The 17,280-nt window shown below is 43.1% G+C and overlaps 1 protein-coding gene and 1 long non-coding RNA gene across 3 annotated transcripts in view; both read left to right on the forward strand.

The window, feature by feature from the left end:
- The first annotated feature begins 501 nt into the window (after window positions 1–501).
- Window positions 502–5,181, forward strand: LOC135362306 (uncharacterized). Its single transcript, XR_010406834.1, has 3 exons — window positions 502–687; window positions 4,409–4,715; window positions 4,993–5,181. It is a non-coding gene; the product is annotated as an uncharacterized LOC135362306 (long non-coding RNA).
- Window positions 5,182–5,795: 614 nt separating this feature from the next.
- The window catches only part of TAFA4 (TAFA chemokine like family member 4), a 200,844-nt gene continuing 189,359 nt past the window's right edge, over window positions 5,796–17,280 (forward strand). For both annotated transcript variants that reach the window (XM_064593882.1, XM_064593873.1), the window contains exon 1: window positions 5,796–6,109. The gene's annotated coding sequence lies outside the window, so the exon portion shown is untranslated. The remainder of the gene's footprint in view (window positions 6,110–17,280) is intronic.

Consider the following 17,280-nt stretch of genomic DNA (forward strand, 5'->3'; position numbering starts at 1 on the left):
ATGCCTGAATTATTATTACTATTATCATTGTATTTTTCTTAATTGGTGTCACCTTTTATTTTAATCTCATTCTAAATAACAATATCCATGAAATCTCAAGTTTGGTGTTTTCATTTAGCTTCTCCCCCTCCAGTATCCATTACAATAAATTAAAACTATTAAAATAATCCTTCTGTGTATCACCCAAAATAATTTTGTAAGAAAACTGTGAGATGCAAACCACAGTTTGGAAAAAAAAAAACAACAACCCTAAGTTAATATTCTGTTTCTTGTGTTACTGCACATATATGTTAAGCCTGGTAAGCTTTGATACAAATTGAATTACACCTCACATTTTAAGCTTTAAAATTTTGCCAGTTTTGATTAATTTAGGAGAATTTCTGTTAGTTTAAAACATTTTTAGATTGTGGCAAAATACACATAACACAAAGTTTACCACCTTAAGCATTTTTTTTTTAAAAGATTTATTTATTTATTTATTTGACACAGAGAGACACAGCGAGAGAGGGAACACAAGCAGGGGGAGTGGGAGAGGGAGAAGCAGGCTCCCCGCAGAGCAGGGAGCCCGATGCGAGACTCGATCCAAGGACCCTGGGATCATGACCTGAGCTGAAGGCAGTCGCTTAACCAACTGAGCCACCCAGGCGCCCCCACCTTAAGCATTCTTAAGGGTAGCGTTGAGTGGTGGTAAGTGTATTCATGTTGTGTTGCAATCATCACCACTATCCATCTCCAGAACTCTTTTCATCTAGCTGAAACTCCATACCCTAACTCTGTACCCTAAACACTAACTGCCCATTCTCCCCTCTCTCTATCGTCTGCAACTACCATTCTACTTTCTGTCTGGACAAACTGACCACTCTAGGTACCGCATATAAGTGGAATTATATGGTAGATGTCTTTTTTGACTGGCTTATTCCACTTAGCATAATGTCCTCCATGTTCATCCTTCTAGGAGCATGTAGCAGGATATCCTTCCTTTTAAAGGCTAGATAATATTGTATTGTATGTGCATACCACATTTTGTTTATCCATTCAAGGACACTTGAGTTGCTTCTAGCTTTTGGCTATGTGTATACTACTGCAATGAACATGGATGTACAAATTTGACAGACAAAATTTTAAATGAATTCATAAAAGAATCAGTGAAAAAAATAAATTAATGAGTGACAATGGGGTCTTCTGGGGAGCTGGGGGCAATATGACCACATTGGGAGATGGTGGGTGGAAGGGATGGGGAAAAAAAATAGTACCAAACGAGTATTATTTCTTTGATGGTTCTACTCGAGGCTGGTCCTGCTCGGAGCTAGCTCATAGTACTCCATGCAACAGCTCTTGTGTGATCTCTAAAAATGCCCTCCCACTGTGGTTTCATAAATCCTTCTTATGCTAATTTGCCCTGAAGTGCTGTTCTTTTCCAGGGCATAAATTATTGAGGCAGTTGTGGTCAGTGAAGGGAAGGATAGTGAAACCCACCTGAGCCTTCCAAAGCAAACAGCCAGACACCTTGTCTGGGTTCCAGAAGTTTAAAGCAAGCCTGACCAAACCATCCCAGGCAGGAAGTCATTTCACAGCTAAAACGGCTGCCCACTTCCTAAGTGAGGCCTGGGGGAGGGGGTGAGTCTGGGATGCAATGAGAGATACCTCACATCTTCTCACCATTGCAAGTTTCCCGGGCTTTTTCCCTGACCAAGACTGTAGGGAAGCTGCTAGAATAGAAAGTGATTCACAAAGACCGGCTGAAGCCATTTTTAGATGTTCACTCTCAGGGAGGAGAGCCTATTAGTATCTGTGTGAAGAGGCTAAAGCTGGCGTTCCACATCGTGCCCAGCATTTGGTTTGGCAGGGGGGCATTTTTGAGTGAGGGGAGGGACCCCCTTTGTGTTGGGGAGTGTCAGTGTGTGAGGTAGGGATGTCTGAAAAGGCAGGCTGAGCTCAAGAAGCTTGACTCACATTTCCTCAGAGGGTGCTTGAAAAACAGGCTGAAAACAAAAAAAATCTATCAGTCATTTCATTTTTCAAAGTTCTTGCAGTTCCCAGTTTGAAGTAAGGGAAAGCAAAGCAAATATCTGCCTAGAAAAGTGAACTTGAAAGCTAGAGGGCTGGGGTAAATAGGAAAAAAAAAGTCAGAAAACAGTGCTTTGAAAATTTCAAAAAACAAATGCAAAGGAATGCACAAATGCTTTTTGCTTCCTGCTCGCCTGCCCCCGCAAAAGCCTTGCAGTTCAAAGAGACTGGCTCAAGGCCTAAGTCTGCCATCACATAGCAGTTTCAACTGTGGGCATATTACTTAACCTTTCTGGAGCCTCGGTTTTCCCATCTGTGGAATGGATGTTCTATATAAGAGAACTTACGTCCTAGGGTTGTGAGGATAACAATCCACGTGAAGCACTTAGCATCGCGAACCACACACAATCCCCCGTTTAATGGTAATTAGTATTCTTATGAGTCTCCTAAGTAAAAATTACATTCGAAGTTCATGAGCACTGCACAATTTTAAAACTGAAGCTTCACTTGATAATAAGAAGATTTTATGAACGGGCCTCATAGAGTTAGAATTTTCCTTCTCACGCACAGTTGGTTATCAGTAGATTGAATTAATCCCCAGGATGTGCCCAACAGATGCTACAAATATGGAAAATAAACACAATGTCTAAGTCCTGTGGTATCACCGTCTACAAATACAGAGGCACGTCAGAGGGTGTATTGTGAGTGTGCGTGTGCTGTTGGGACAACCTTCACAGGGTCTTTTGTAAGAAGAGAAATAATTGGACCCCATTTTTATGAAGCAGATATTTATTGATTTTTGCACTACCTCAGAGGATGCAAAATCGGTGATAAAGAGAGAAAGGAAGGGTGTTATAGAATGAATGGCAGGGATTTTTTTTTTTTTTTTTTTTTTTTAACAAGAGGGATTGTTATCTTTGCCTAGAACAGTTTTTACCAGCTCTTTGCTTGGATGGCTTTCTGTCACTGGGGTCTTAGCGCATACGTCCCTACCTCATGTGGACTTACCCTGGTCAGCCAATCTAAATTAAACCCATCCCCCATTCTTTTAATCCTCTAGCCTTCTTTCCTTTCTTTTAAGCCCTTACTCTGTTCTGAAATTACCTTGTTCATATATTTGTTGATTTGCTCACTGTCCAACGCTTCCTGTAACAAGACACACAAGTCATACGAAAGCAGAGACCACATCTGCCTTGTTTGTCATGGTATGTAGCAGGCATTCAATAAATATGTGATGAAGAAATAATTGAATAATTGGGGCTTATGTGGCTTTATTTTATTTAATTTATTTAGAGAGAGCAAGCGAGCCAGTGAGATGGGGGGAGGGGCAGAGGGAGAGGCAGATGGAGAATTCCAAGCCAGCGCTGCACTCAGCGCAGACCTGATGAGGGGCTTGATCTCACGACCCTGAGATCATGACCCTGAGATCATGATCTGAGCCAAAATCAAGAGTCGGTTGCCTAAGAGACGGAGCCACCCAGGTGCCCTTCATTTGGCTTTTCTTTTTAAAAAACATAATTTGCCCTTTCTTTTGGTGATTTGGTTAGTAAATCTCAATTCGTCAGATCATTCTGGCTTCTTGCCATTGCACAAAAGACATTGGAAAATCGTAGATGGTACTTAACTGTGCCATCTTATCTCAGAATCATACTTTTATTAGTTTGTTAGGGCTGCTTTAGCAAAGTATCACAAATTAGGGGGCCTAAACAACAGAAATTTATCATCAATCAGCTCTGGAGGCTAGACGTCTGAGATCAAGAAGTTGGTGAGTTTGGTTCCTTCTGAGGGCTGAGAGAAAGAGAGTCTATTCTATGCCTCCTCTTCTGGTGGTTTGTCAGCCATCTTTGGCACTCCAAATAAGGCCACATTCCAAGGTACTCGGGATTAAGACATCAGCATATGAATTTGGAGGACACAAACCCCTAACAATATTGAACACCCAGGATGGTAGAATATGGTATTAGGTAGAGCCACAAAATTGTTAAATTTGTTTTTTCCCCATCAGGATAGGTAAACTTCAGTCCAGGGAAACTTAGACTTAGAAAAACAGCCGTGCTTAAGTGAACACTCAGACCCATGGCAGGACCATGCTTAACACAAAGTCCCCAGTCAATAAATATTTGGTGAATGAATGAATGTGGGGTACTTCTAAATGACTTGCTCCCTAAGTCTTTGTTCCAAAGGTCAGGTGACAACTAGCTTGACCATTCCCTTAAAATCACCCCACCCCAGCACTAATCTCCTTTTCCACACTTAATTTCTCTCTGTAATACACCTTTTATTCAACTGTATTTTACTTATCACATTATTGCCTGTTTTCCTTCACTAGACCGTAAGCTCCATAGGAGCAGGAGTTTTTCCTGTTTTTTTTTTTTTTTAATTTGTTTTTTTACTTTTGTAGGTATCAGCACCTGTTTACAGTGCCGGACACAGAGTAGGCCCTCTATTTCACTGAGTGAATGAATGGTCTCTGGAGAGAGGTCTGGAATCTCTTGGCATGTTTTCCTTGCATCTGTCCTCATTCTCCCTAGAATCTCAGCACAAAGAGACATCTCAAAGTTCAAGCCCCTGTCTCTGATGCTTGAATTCCCTCCAAGACTGGGGACTACTTGGTAACACAACTGTCTTTGGCTCAGAGCCCCAGTTTTGATGATAAAAGAGCAAAGAATGGAAAGTGTTATATGATACACAAAATAATACGGTATGCGGTAAGTGTGTGCATAGAATAAAGGAATGGGGAAGAGAGACAGGAAGGCTTCCATATATTAGCTCAAGCAGTAGGCTCAGAAAAGGGCAAATATACTCTGGAGCGCAGCTGGGGCAGGATGACGCATTATTTTATATCAATGCAGAGTTAAAGGATCAGAAGATTGTAAGACAAACCCTGAACAGTGAACAGCTTAGTGGTATAGGGTAATGCTTCTCAAACTTTATGCATATACTAACCACCTGGGGATCTTGTTAAAATGAAGTTTCTGATTCCAGGGTCGGGTCTCGAAGTCTGCATTGCTAACAAAGTCTCCGAGGGTGCCTCTTCTAGATTACACTGTGAATATTAAAGAAAGTGGATTCTGCAACCAGACTTGCTGGGTTCAAATTACACACAGTTACCGCTGATGAGCTGCGATCTTCAGTAAACTAGTCTCTTCGTGCCTCAGTTTTCTTATCTATAAAATGGAGATCAAATGAGGTATTCTCTGTAAAATAAATACTATTTAAAAGTCACGGATTATTAGTGTCACTTCACTTGGAGAGGGGAAGAGGGCTTAGCATGGAGTGCCAGTCAAAGAAGTCTTAGCCGTACTTTCATAATTTTTAAAATAAGAAAGTATTCCAGTATTGACGTGTGTGCGGATTTCCCTCCTCTCCCATGCAAGCAAGTTACATAAGAAGCCGGATTAGTTAAGCCTGTGTTACGCTCAGGGCGTCTGAGGAAGCCTGTTTGCAAACCGTTTTGGGCCCTCGGATGGGGACACCCTGCGTGGGGATGGTTTTTGATTGGGAGCCGAACCCTAAATTCCACTCCCTTCTGCAGGGCTCACGCGGCTCTCAGGTCTTCAGAAGGAATACCTTTCCCCAGCACCTGCCTGCGGAGTGGTGGCCACAGCGAGGCGCTCGGGAGAGGCGCTGGGAGGCGAGCGGGGGCGAGGCGGGGAGGGCGAACGAGCCCGGGTGCGGGGAGCGAAGAGGGCCGGCCCACGTGGACCCCCGGGCGGGGCGGTAGGGCAGGGGCGGCCGGCGGCAGGGCCAATCAGCGCGGCCCGCGGTGAGCCCGGCCCCTCCCGGCCCGCGCGCCTGCCGGCTCGGCTCCGCACTGCCAGCTGCGCGCGGCCCGGACGGGGCGCACCGACCCCGCGTGCGGCTGCGGCCAGACCCCCGGAGTGAAGTCGCACCCGCGCTTCTGCAGCCGCTGCTTTTCTGCGGCAGTTTCGGACTTGTCTTCGGAGAGACCTGGGAACTTTCACAGTGAGCCTGCGGAGGTGATGGGCCACAGCCGGGGCGCCCGCGGGGAGGTGGCACGGTGAGCATCCTCCGGCTGCGGTGCCGAGATCCGTGCCTCGTCCTGGACGCGCCAGCCCGACTTGGATGCGGCTCTAGTCAAGTAAGAAGGGTTGGAAGGGCAAAAGAGGGGTTGGGAAGACCGGGTTGGGGTGGCGCTGGACCCAGTGCTCAGTCTCTGTCTCGTGGGCGGCACCTGCCTCTCAGGCTGATACCGACTTGACTCGGCTCGGGGCAGCGCCCCTCATTCCGACGCTCATGAGTTGCGGGGGTGACCTCCTGTGCGGTAGTTGGTTGGCACCCCGAAGTTGGAAGCGGCGCTCCTAAGTGGGGTTGCGTGGCTGGGGCCGGGCAGCGGCCGCTGCCAACTTCGGGGTTCATGTCTGCTTCTCACAAATCCCCGGGGTGCTCCTTGGGGGCGAGAGAGGCCACTTGATGGATTTAGGTATGAGGAGGGGGAGCGCGAGCTCGGGGTGAGCGATAGTTTTGGAGAAGCCGGCCTTGGGGCTTCATCCCTTGGGTCTGAGCCTGGATCCTTATAGGAGCCGCTTAGCCTACACCTGCAGCCCCGGTTGCGGGGCTCTTGCTGGAAGGACGCTGCGTGCACCCGGGGCGCATCTTTCAGCTGAAGCGCTAAGCTTGCCGCCCGAGCAGAAAACTAGAGCGGGTCTGGAAGTTCTGTCTCTTCCCCCTTTAGGCACCTCGGATTTTTCCACCAGGCCGGAGTGGCTACGTTGCTTCGCCTCTTTTTCAGACCTTCTGTTGCCTCATTTGCCGTGTCAATCCGCTCCTGGAAGGAAAGGCATCTTTTAATCCTAAACTCATGGCTTGGGAAGGATGGGAGGTGGAAAGCCTGGTATCCCGCACCTAGGGAGGCAGCCGACGCCAGCGCGGTGCCCCTGGTGCGCTTTTCTCCTGAATCAGTAGCGTTTAACGTCTGGGGGTTCCACGGACGCCTTAGCCAAGCTGTGATTCAACTCCCAGGAAGATGTACATGCACAGGTTCATGGACTCGCTGAGAACTCCCCATGTGCCCACATCCCTCCACCCAACCAGGGTTTAAGGACCCCCCTTGATGAAGCATCTGCATCCCTGTACTCTTTTCTCCTTTAACTTTTCTATGGCCGTCCCTCCAAAGCTAGCAAGGTTGATGTGATGTGACAGGCGATTCCTGTGTGTGGGGATGGGCGTGTTCAAAGCCTTGGTTGGCTTCTTTCTCTAATGTCCTTGGTATAGAGATTATCCACACCAGCCCGAAAATTCCACCTGCACACCCAGACACCCACACCTGCCCAATCACAATATAATCAGTGTTTTCCACTTGGTCATTCTTGAACAGATGTATGACTTAAGGAAATTCTTCAACAGCTCGCTGTGGGTTTACAGTGACAAGCATTCCTGCTAAGTTTGTAGTCATAAATCAGTGCACAAGCCTAACACTTCCTTTGGATTGGAAATACAGATCTTAATAAGGCAGCAGGAGAACAGTTTTCAGAATCATCATGACTAATGATGACTTATGTCCTCTCAAACTGACCGCGTGAGTTGGCATTGCTCATTTGTGCAAACAGCTTTCTTCATATGTGTGGACATTTCTTGATCAATAATCTCATAAAGCTGTATTTCAAGGTTTCCTCTCTCAGTTCTGCTCATTGTTCGCTTTGAGTGACTTTTCTGTCTTCCCTCTGTGCCATTTTAACTACCTTTGACACTTTAAAATTTATTACAAGGTTTTAAGTCACGATTTGACTTGGCTAATTTTCCCTGTTAAAGATAAGGAAGTTGCTGTTCCCAGAAAAGTAATAGCTACTAGTTCGCTTATTTTTCAATGACTTTAGTTTTTTTTAACTTGTCTCCCAAACACACAAAAACCTTACAAATATCTCTACTTAATTACTGAATATTTTTCATTGGAGGCAACATTTCCGTATTTCTAGTACTAGAATGTTCTAGGTCACTTGAATTTCAATATTCATTTTTTGCTTTTTTTAGAGATGTGTATTGTTTGATGACCTAGTTCCATTTAGTCTAAAAAAAAAAAGTCTTTGTCCCCTAACTCCTTTTCAGTGGCACATAGCCTTTCTCTAATAGCTGTTTTTAACTGCACAGCTTATTTATTGTTACACTTAATATAATACTTTGTTATGTAAATGATGTGTTGATGCATATGATATTAAAACTGCATTCCCTGGGGATTAACCCCTGGGGATGACATCATTGCCAGCCAATCCTCTATCTGATTTGAACATGCATTGACAAAAGTCACATTATCTTATTGAGCAAGGGTTTCTATATTGCCTGTGATGAATAGGAGAAAGAGGAAAGTCATTTTGGCTCTTTCTAACTCTCAATTAGCTGCCCAGTTGGAGAGTTTTGGGGATTTCTATACTAAGAAGCTTAGCTTAATAAAATTCTCAGATTGCAGTTTATAGATCTCCTTAGAATTTGCAGAAGTATGTTTCCCCCTTATGCCTCCTCTTCTTTGGAAGTTTTTTATGCTACATTTTTGCTCTATTTCTTTACTATTATGGAGAGACATCATAGTAAATGGACTAGTCTTTTGAGTTTTTTTTCCCTCAAGATAGATGGAACATCTGGATGATGGATTCATTTGTATACACGTGTGCATTTTATCAGGTGTTGGATAAATAAATCTGCTAGGATTGGCAAAATGACTTAAAGTCCTAGAGCCAGTCGTAGATGACTTGGAGATCATACAGTGGACTTTCTCCTGATTTGTTAGAGAGATACAGGATTGAGGGTGAGGGACAGGCAAGAGGAAAAACATGTCCACAAAAGGATTGGCGAAGGGATCTTGGACACATTAATCACTTCATAGCTATTTGTCTTGAAAACATTATTAGAAAAAGCTCCCGGCCTTCCTAGCAGTCCTTACTTATAGACATAGGCTTGAGTTACACTTTGGAATAATAGCGCACTCAGTTCGTGATCTCCGGCAACCCCCCTCTCACAAGAAAAAATTAACTTTGGCTCCCCATCTATTTGATATCTGCTGGAACAATAAAAGTTAACTCTTTGTGGTTTACAGTTGCTAGTCAAGCTAAGTCCATTTTCTTCCATAAAGTCAGTGAAAAGGGCTCTTGTGTGTGTTTTTCAAACGTAAGTTTAATTGCATAATCTGGTTTAAAGAAAGACTCAAAGCTCACAGAATTTTAAATCTGGAGAGTACCTCCGGAGTTCAGTATTCTAAAAGATCAAGGGTAGAAGGTGTTATGACTTAAGTCCATTACGGTGTAAAAAGAACTGGGATCCTAACTTCTAGCCCAGTGCCCTTTACTGACTTTTCCGATAAAGGCCTGCAGGATGGTGGAAGGACCCCTCATTTCATCCATCTCTGCAGAGCAGAACCATGTCCACCTCTCTCGGTATCAGGGATCAGTTTGTTAGAATGTTAGGCTGATTGAACCCAGTTCAGGGATTTGACAACTGTATGCACCAGCTAGCCTGGGCCACTTCCTAGTAGACATCCTAGTATCTGCATTTACAAAAGAGACACTTAAAGGGGCGGTGGCAGTGGAAAAGAATGGGGTCGGGTGACTCAGTTTGGCCCTATTTGAGCACGTGGAAAGACACAAATGTGAAAATTAAGATAAGGCATGATGTAAGGTTTGAGAGCTCAGAATATTAATTTATTGTGTGATCTGTCTCCTCTGTCATACTTTGTGCTTTTCAGCTGCTGTAAAGCCAAACTGGTAATTTGGAATAAAACTCTATTTTCTGGCATGGTTGTGAGTAATGGTAATGGTGCCCTGCATTTGTTGAACACTTCAGTGTGTGTCAGGTGTAGAATGTTGATGTTAATGAAAATCCTGGTTAATAAGTGGCTTTCTCTCTGTGAATGAACTACTGATGTCCAAAGAGTCATGAATCTAAAACCTTGTTGAATCTCTTTTGTCACTCTTTTTAATTCAAAAGATGTCAGGATCTTACAGTAAGCAAGTCATTAGCATGAGCATAGATAATTTTAACTCAAAAGCATGGTATTGTCAGATGTTAGGGAGTTCTTGTTAATAAAATGGCAAATAAAAATAAGACACTATATTTAGAAAGGTAGATAGTAAAGATATTGCTAATTTGTCTCCTTTCATAAGATTGTTTGTATTATTGCAGAAGAATAAAATACCTCTCCTAGAAAAATGCCCTTGTATTTCTTATAAAGAGAAAACACTAGGCTTTTTTTTTTAAGTAAAAATATGGCATTGCAGAAAAAATAACCTATGTGGGTTTTTTGTTTTTTGCTGTAAGTTTATTTCAAACTAGAAAGCAATTGAACATTTCCGCAGCATTTCGCTTGTCTTAACTAAAGGTGGAACTGTCTAAAGCCGGTGTTATTATTCGTTTTTAAATGATGATTGCATCTGCTTGAATTCTCTGTTTCCTATCTATGCCACATGTCCCAAAGTTTTCTCTGAAAATTCAGTTTTATTTATTTTATGCAATTTTATTTGATCTTCTGCTTAATGAATCCTGAAAATATTAATGAGACTTTGGTCTGCCATAAGCACTTCCCTGTGCATCACTGGGGCTAAAACTCAAACTTTAGGCACAGGGTTTAAAATAATCAAAGAAGGTTTCCAGCAAGGAAGAAACTTACGGACCATCTAGTGCAGTGGTTCTCAACTGAGGGCAGCTTTGCTCTGTAGGGGACCTTTGCCAACATCTGGAGACATTTTTGGTTGTCACAGCGTGGGATAGAATTAGATTGTGGTGTGCGGAGGCGAGAGGTGCTGCTAAACTTCCAATCAGGCATAAGGCAGCCCCCACACAAAGAACTCTGCGGCCCAAAATGTCAGTGGTGCTCAGGTGGAGAAACGCTGGTCCAGGGTGACTTTTTGGGGCCCAGACCAGTGAAATGGCTTGTCCAGCGTCCCCAGATCCCTATTTCTGGCAGGGAACTCAGGTCTCTAATGCATAAGTAGGATTCTTTTCCTCACTCTAGGCTTCTGTTTTGAAGATGTCTTTTGTTTTTGATTTCTTTAATTTATAAAGATAATACATGTGTGGGGTAGAAGATTCAAACACAGTAAAAGAGTATAAAAAAGAAAGTGAAAAACGAACCCAGTTCTGCCATCGAGATAATACCTTTTCATATTTTAATTCATATATTTCCAATTCCCTCCTTCTGCCTTTATCCACAGAGAGACGTTAAGACCAAATCATTTTAGATAAATGGGGTCATATATCGTATAATCTGTACTGCTTTGTTTACTGGGCAAAGGGCCATGGGAAGGCCGTCGGTGCACCCATGGCTGGGAAGGAGTCTGACATCCCTGTGGTCAGCCAACATCCGTGTGGTCAGGTGAAATCCCCTTGATGATGAAGACTTTCTATGGAGTGGTAGCCATTTACCTGTGTTCATAGGAGACTCAGATACACTCTGGAGCCATTCCAGGAAGGATGACAATTCGGTGAAGAGAGCTCTAGGTCATTCTTTTTCGTGGCTGTATGTTTTTCTATTTAAAAATGCATCTTCCTACTTGTCATAAAAACACCCGAAGTTAAAAAGCAATTTTGAGTTTCTTTATAATGCATTCCTCTTTGCCAAAGACAGCAAGTTTCATAATGTCAGTGCTGGAATACGTCCTTCAGTTCGATTTTTTATTATTGGTGTCCAGTTTAAGATTTTAAGTAGTTTGAGAGCCAGAAATATTTTATACAGTGGGGCGTTTAAATAAGGCCATCCCAAAATATATTACTGGGGTGAATTCTCTGCATATATCGGTGGGGGCAACAATTCGCTGGGGCCAGCAATCTCCGTTACTATTTAAATCATTTGGCAGCTCTACCAGAAGCAGCCAGATTGTAATGTAAACATCTGTTACCTTTTCTCTGCTTTCAGAACTGATTATGCAACCCGGCTTCACATCCGAGACACAGCTTTCTTCATCTATATTTTTGGATTAATTCGTTCTCAACACACACACACACGCACACGCACACACACATCCACGGACACAAATCAAAAGAGCCGTAAAATTGGTTACCATGGGTCCAGTCCTCCCAGGATAAAACTCGCATCTTCTCCGCACTCTGTCCTGCTCTTTGCAGACCGTTGGATCTGCTCAGGAGCATGGAGCTCCATTAAGCAAGCTGGGGGATGGCTAGGAGTCTGTCCCCTGGCACCTGTCTGGTTCTCCTTGTGTGCTGAATTTCCACTCACCTCAGCTGGGGGGATTGGGGGAATGAACTGGTTAACATTGAAACGTCCCCCAATAAGGCCACGTAGTACCAGTGGGGGTTGGGGTAGGCGGGAGTGGGCAAGGAGGCATTTAAATGGAATTGGACGTTAGATAGCAAATGTCTCTTTCACTAAAGTTTTCTGCAGGTATTTACCATTTTCACATTAGGGAATGCTTGTTAAATATTTGCTTTGTTAGCCTTTCAAAAAATCATAGTAGCTACAATAGCTATCATTTGTTGAATAAGGATGTTGCTGGGTATGGTGCTAAGTGTTTTATTTTTTAAAGAGTTATTTATTTAATTGAGAAAGAGAGAGTGCATGGTGGGGAGGGGCCGAGGGGGGGAGAGAGAGAGAGAGAGAATCCTCAAGCAGACTCTGAGCATTGAGCCTGAGCACTGCTGAGCTCTGAGCCTGACTTGGGGTCCTATCCCTTGACCCTGAGATCAGGACCTGAGCCAAAACCAGACATCCCTATGCTAAGTGGTTTTTTTTTTTTTTTTTTTTTTAAGATTTTATTTATTTATTTGACAGAGAGAGAGACAGCGAGAGAGGGAACACAAGCAGAGGGAGTGGGAGAGGGAGAAGCAGGCTTCCCGCCGAGCAGGGAGCCCGATGCGGGGCTTGATCCCAGGACTCTGGGCTCATGACCTGAGCCGAAGGCAGACGCTTAACGACTGAGCCACCCAGGCGCCCCTATGCTAAGTGTTTTTTTTTTTTTAATTGCACTAAAATAGAAATAACATAAGTTTACCTACTTAACACTTTTTATTTTTTTAAGTTTTTTTATTTTTTTAAGATTTTATTTATTTATTTGAGAGAGAGAGAATGAGAGACAGAGAGCACGAGAGGGAAGAGGGCAGAGGGAGAAGCAGACCCCCTGCTGAGCAGGGAGCCCGATGTGGGACTCGATCCCGGGACTCCAGGATCATGACCTGAGCCGAAGGCAGTCGCTTAACCAACTGAGCCACCCAGGCGCCCCTATTTTTTTAAGTTTTTATTAAGATTTTATTTTTAAGTCATCTCTATGCCCAGCGTGGGGCTTGAACTTACAAACTCAGGATCAAGGGTCACGTACTCTACCGACTGAGCCAGCTGGGCACCCCGCTACTTAACCATTTTTAAGTGTGTCATCCAGAGGCATTACTTGTTCACATTGTTGTGTAGCCCTCACCACCGTCTATCCCCAGAACTCTGTTCGTCCTGTTAAAACCCAGACTCTGTGCCCATTAAACAGAACTCCCCTACCCCCCCACCTCAGCTCCTAACAGTTAATTCTTTTTCTATCTCTAAGAATTTAACTGTTCCACATACCTCACTGAAGGGGAGTCATACAGTATTTGTCCTTTTGTGGACTGGCTTATTTCACTTCGCATAGTATCTTCAAGGTTCATCCATGTTGCCGTGTGTGTCAGAATTTCATTCCCTTTTAAGGCTGGGAAATAGTCCGTTGCACTTGTAAATCCCATTTTGTTTATCCATTCATCTATGGAGGTGGGTTGCTGTTAACCTTTTGGCTACTGCGAATAATGCTCCCAGGCACGTAGGGGTACAGATATCTTCTTGAGTCTCTGCTTGCAATTCTTTTGGGCATGTGCTCAGAAATGGAATCGCTGGATCATGTGGTAATTCCATTCTTAATTTTTTGAGGAACCATCATACAGTTTTGCATAGAGGCTGTATCATTTTACTGCACTATCTCATTTAATCCTCCCCCAAGCCCTGTAAGGTGGAGAGAGCCCTCATCAGAAAGGAGCCACTCCTTTCTGTACACCAGGAAGGTGAAGGACATTGGCTGGAACCACACAGGTAGCTTGTGCAGGAGCCACAGTTTGAACCCAGGCAGTGTGGGAGAACCAGACTCTTACTTGATCCTTCATTCTTCCAGCTCGAGGAAGATTGACCGAACGTCTCATGTGCACGGCCCAGGTGTGGTGGGGGAGAAGAGATAAGTAACAAATATGTTTATTGTGAGGAAAAGCTCTGAAAGTCCTCACCCTGCCACACGAAGGAATTTGATTGAGACGTGGAGCTCGCGTGGGCCATACTCATTGTGAGATCGGTATTTGATCAAAATAGTAAGAGGCCGGTAAATATACACTGCGGTTATTTTGGCTGCTAATATTAGCACTGCCTCAAATCCTCTGGCGATTAATAACCGTGCAGCTCATGGTGTTCCAATGCTTGCTTCTCGTTGGAGGTGGGGGGTAGTGGTGGGTGTAGACAGTACAAGGAAATAATTGAGATCGAGATAAGCCTTAGGTAGGATCTGAGTGATGATTGTGTTTTTATTTTACAGAGACGGTAAGCAGAGGACATGGGCATCTTTCCCACCCAAAGCCCAGCTTAATGGAATTACTGCCAAAGAAGACACGTTTAGTCACTTTATGAAATTAACAATTGATCAGTTTTGTGGTTCCCGAGTCCTTTATAAGCACCCCATGTTTATTCATTATTGTGATTACGCGGTGGAAGCTGCTGTGCTTGATGTGATGAGCAAAAGCGAGCTGCTAAGGCATTGAAATACACTTGAAATTAACATTTGCACAAATAGGCGTCTGATGCAGTATTCTAATTTGATTCTAAAGGCCTAGAAATAAGCCTGTAGCTAAGGGTGTCCTCCTGGGAATCCTAAATCAGATGTGTGTAGCTCATTTGCAAGGTTTCTGTGTTATTTAAAAGGAAAACGGCGATGTGTGGAACACATCAGCCCCACGTCCTTCGTGGGTGAGTAGGGGGAGCAGAGTACCAGTAAGCTTGGCTGCTGATACTAGCCTAGCATATTGGGTTACCCTTTAGGATAGAGCAGCAAGCTCTAGTGTTCCTGATAGTGGGGGGAAAGTCAGCTTGTCCTGATACATACTCGAACAAAGTACACTAATCATCCTACGGAAGTATTAATCAGAGAAGGAAAATGCTCCTCAAGTCTGAAAGTTAAGGTCACCCTGAGAAAAAGGACTGGCAGAATTCCTAGAAAACTCTGTTTCTTCAAGACATTTGATTCCAAATTTACTCTCTTCACATTTATAAAAGACTCATGATCCCAAGTGTAAACTCAGTTTCTGGTTTGATGTGCAAATATTTCTGAACCAGAGCATAAATAGACATGAACTTACAAGCAGTTGACTACATTCATAAACAAGTTTCAAAGTCCTCGTTGACTCAGAAGTCAGTAATGAGGAGAGATGAACGTAGGGTTTATGCTGATTGTAATTTTTTTTGTCCTCTGAACATTCTGGATTTAAAAAATCTATTTCATGTTATCAAGTCTTATTTGGTATGCCAGTATCCCAATTCCAGTTTTATTACAGTTCTTTTTATTGAAGTGTAGTTGGCAGACAACGTTACATTAGTTTCAGGTGTACAACATAGTGATTCGACAGGTCTATACATTATCCTGTGCTCACCACAACTGTAGCCACCCTCTGTCACCATACAACACTCTTACAATAGCATTGACCCTATTCCCTATGCTGTCTCCCCCTGACTTACTCATTCCATAACTGGAAGCCTGTATCTTCCACTCTCCTTCACCCATTTTGCCCATCCCCCTAAACCCCCTTCCCTCTGGCAACTATCAGTTTGTTCTCTGTATTTATGGATCTGTTTCTGCTTTATGTTAGTTTGTTTCTTTCTTTGTTTGTTTTTCAGATTCCACATATAAGTGAAATCATATGGTATTTGTCTTTGTCTAATTTATTTCACTTAGCATAATGCCCTCTAGATCCATCCATGTTGTCACAAATGGCAAGATCTCATTCTTTTTTTTTAATGGCTGAGTAATATTCCATTGTGTGTGTGTGTGTGTGTGTGTGTACATATATATTCCATTGTGTGTGTATATATATATCATATCTTCTTTATTCATCTATTGATGGACACTTGGATTGCTTCCATATCTTGGCTATTGAAAATAATGCTTCAATAAATATAAAACATAGGGGTGCATATATATTTTTGAATTAGTGTTTTTGTTTTCTTTGGGTAAATACTCTGTTGTGGAATTACTGGATTGTATGATATTTGTATTTTTAATTTTCTGAGGAACCTCTAAACTGTTTTCCATAATAGCTGTATCAGTTTGCATTACCACCAACATTGTGCAGGTGTTCCTTTTCCTCCTACAATTCTTCATATTTTCACAGAGACTAGTGCATAAGAACCACCTGGGGGGTATTGTTAAGACACAGATTCCCAGGGCTCACCCTCAGAGCTACTGGTCTAGGATGGAACCTGAGAATTTGCAGTTTTGATGAGCTCCCCCAGAGCACTGAGGGGTCAAACCTATGCTTTACACTTCTGTTTACAGTTCATCTTTCAGAGTTAAAAAATTGCAATATGGACATTTTCATACAAGTTTGTTTTGATGAGGTTTTGAGTTTCTCATTTTGTAATACGCTGGTTAAGTTTGTCGAAACAGTACAATTCTGAAGATCAATTTAAATCACTGAACCCAAAATACAAATTAGATGTTGTTTGGATCAGTGTTATATATGAGAAACTGATTTTGATAACACCTGTTAAGTTTCTTTTAGAGTGTAAGGTATATTTTCCGTAGTTAAGAACTTTTAGAATAAGAATCGTATGTTGTTTAAATGGATATTGAGGCAGTTTGGCTGTTCATAGCACGTAACCAGCATATCACCTGCTTCTGTCATCTGGCTGATGTCTACATGGATCAGGAAAAAAATGTGGCTTCTATTTTCATATACTTTGAGTCTGATTTAAATTGTAATCCTATCGGCAGGTGACACACAGGAATTTCGTGTTGGTTCCTGTATAGTTAAGACTCAGCAGATGTTGGGATGCCTGGGTGGCTCAGTCGGTTAAGCGTCTGCCTTCGTTCGGCTCGGGTCATGATCCCAGGGTCCTGGGATCAAGTCCTGCATCGGGCTCCCTGCTCCGCGGGGAGCCTGCTTCTCCCTTTGCCTCTGTCTCTCTCTCTGTCTCTCATGAATAAATAAATAAAATCTTTAAAAAAAAAAAAAAGACTCAGCAGATGTTAAAAGCTGATGTGGATTTAAGATTTCATCCGTTCTGGGAATAATTGAAGATTTAGTTAGGACCAGAAGATG

This window comes from Mirounga angustirostris, unplaced genomic scaffold, assembly GCF_029215605.1.
Source record: "Mirounga angustirostris isolate CCGP_5_RB_7025 unplaced genomic scaffold, mMirAng1.0.hap1 SCAF_1, whole genome shotgun sequence".
NCBI classification, from domain to species: domain Eukaryota; kingdom Metazoa; phylum Chordata; class Mammalia; order Carnivora; family Phocidae; genus Mirounga; species Mirounga angustirostris.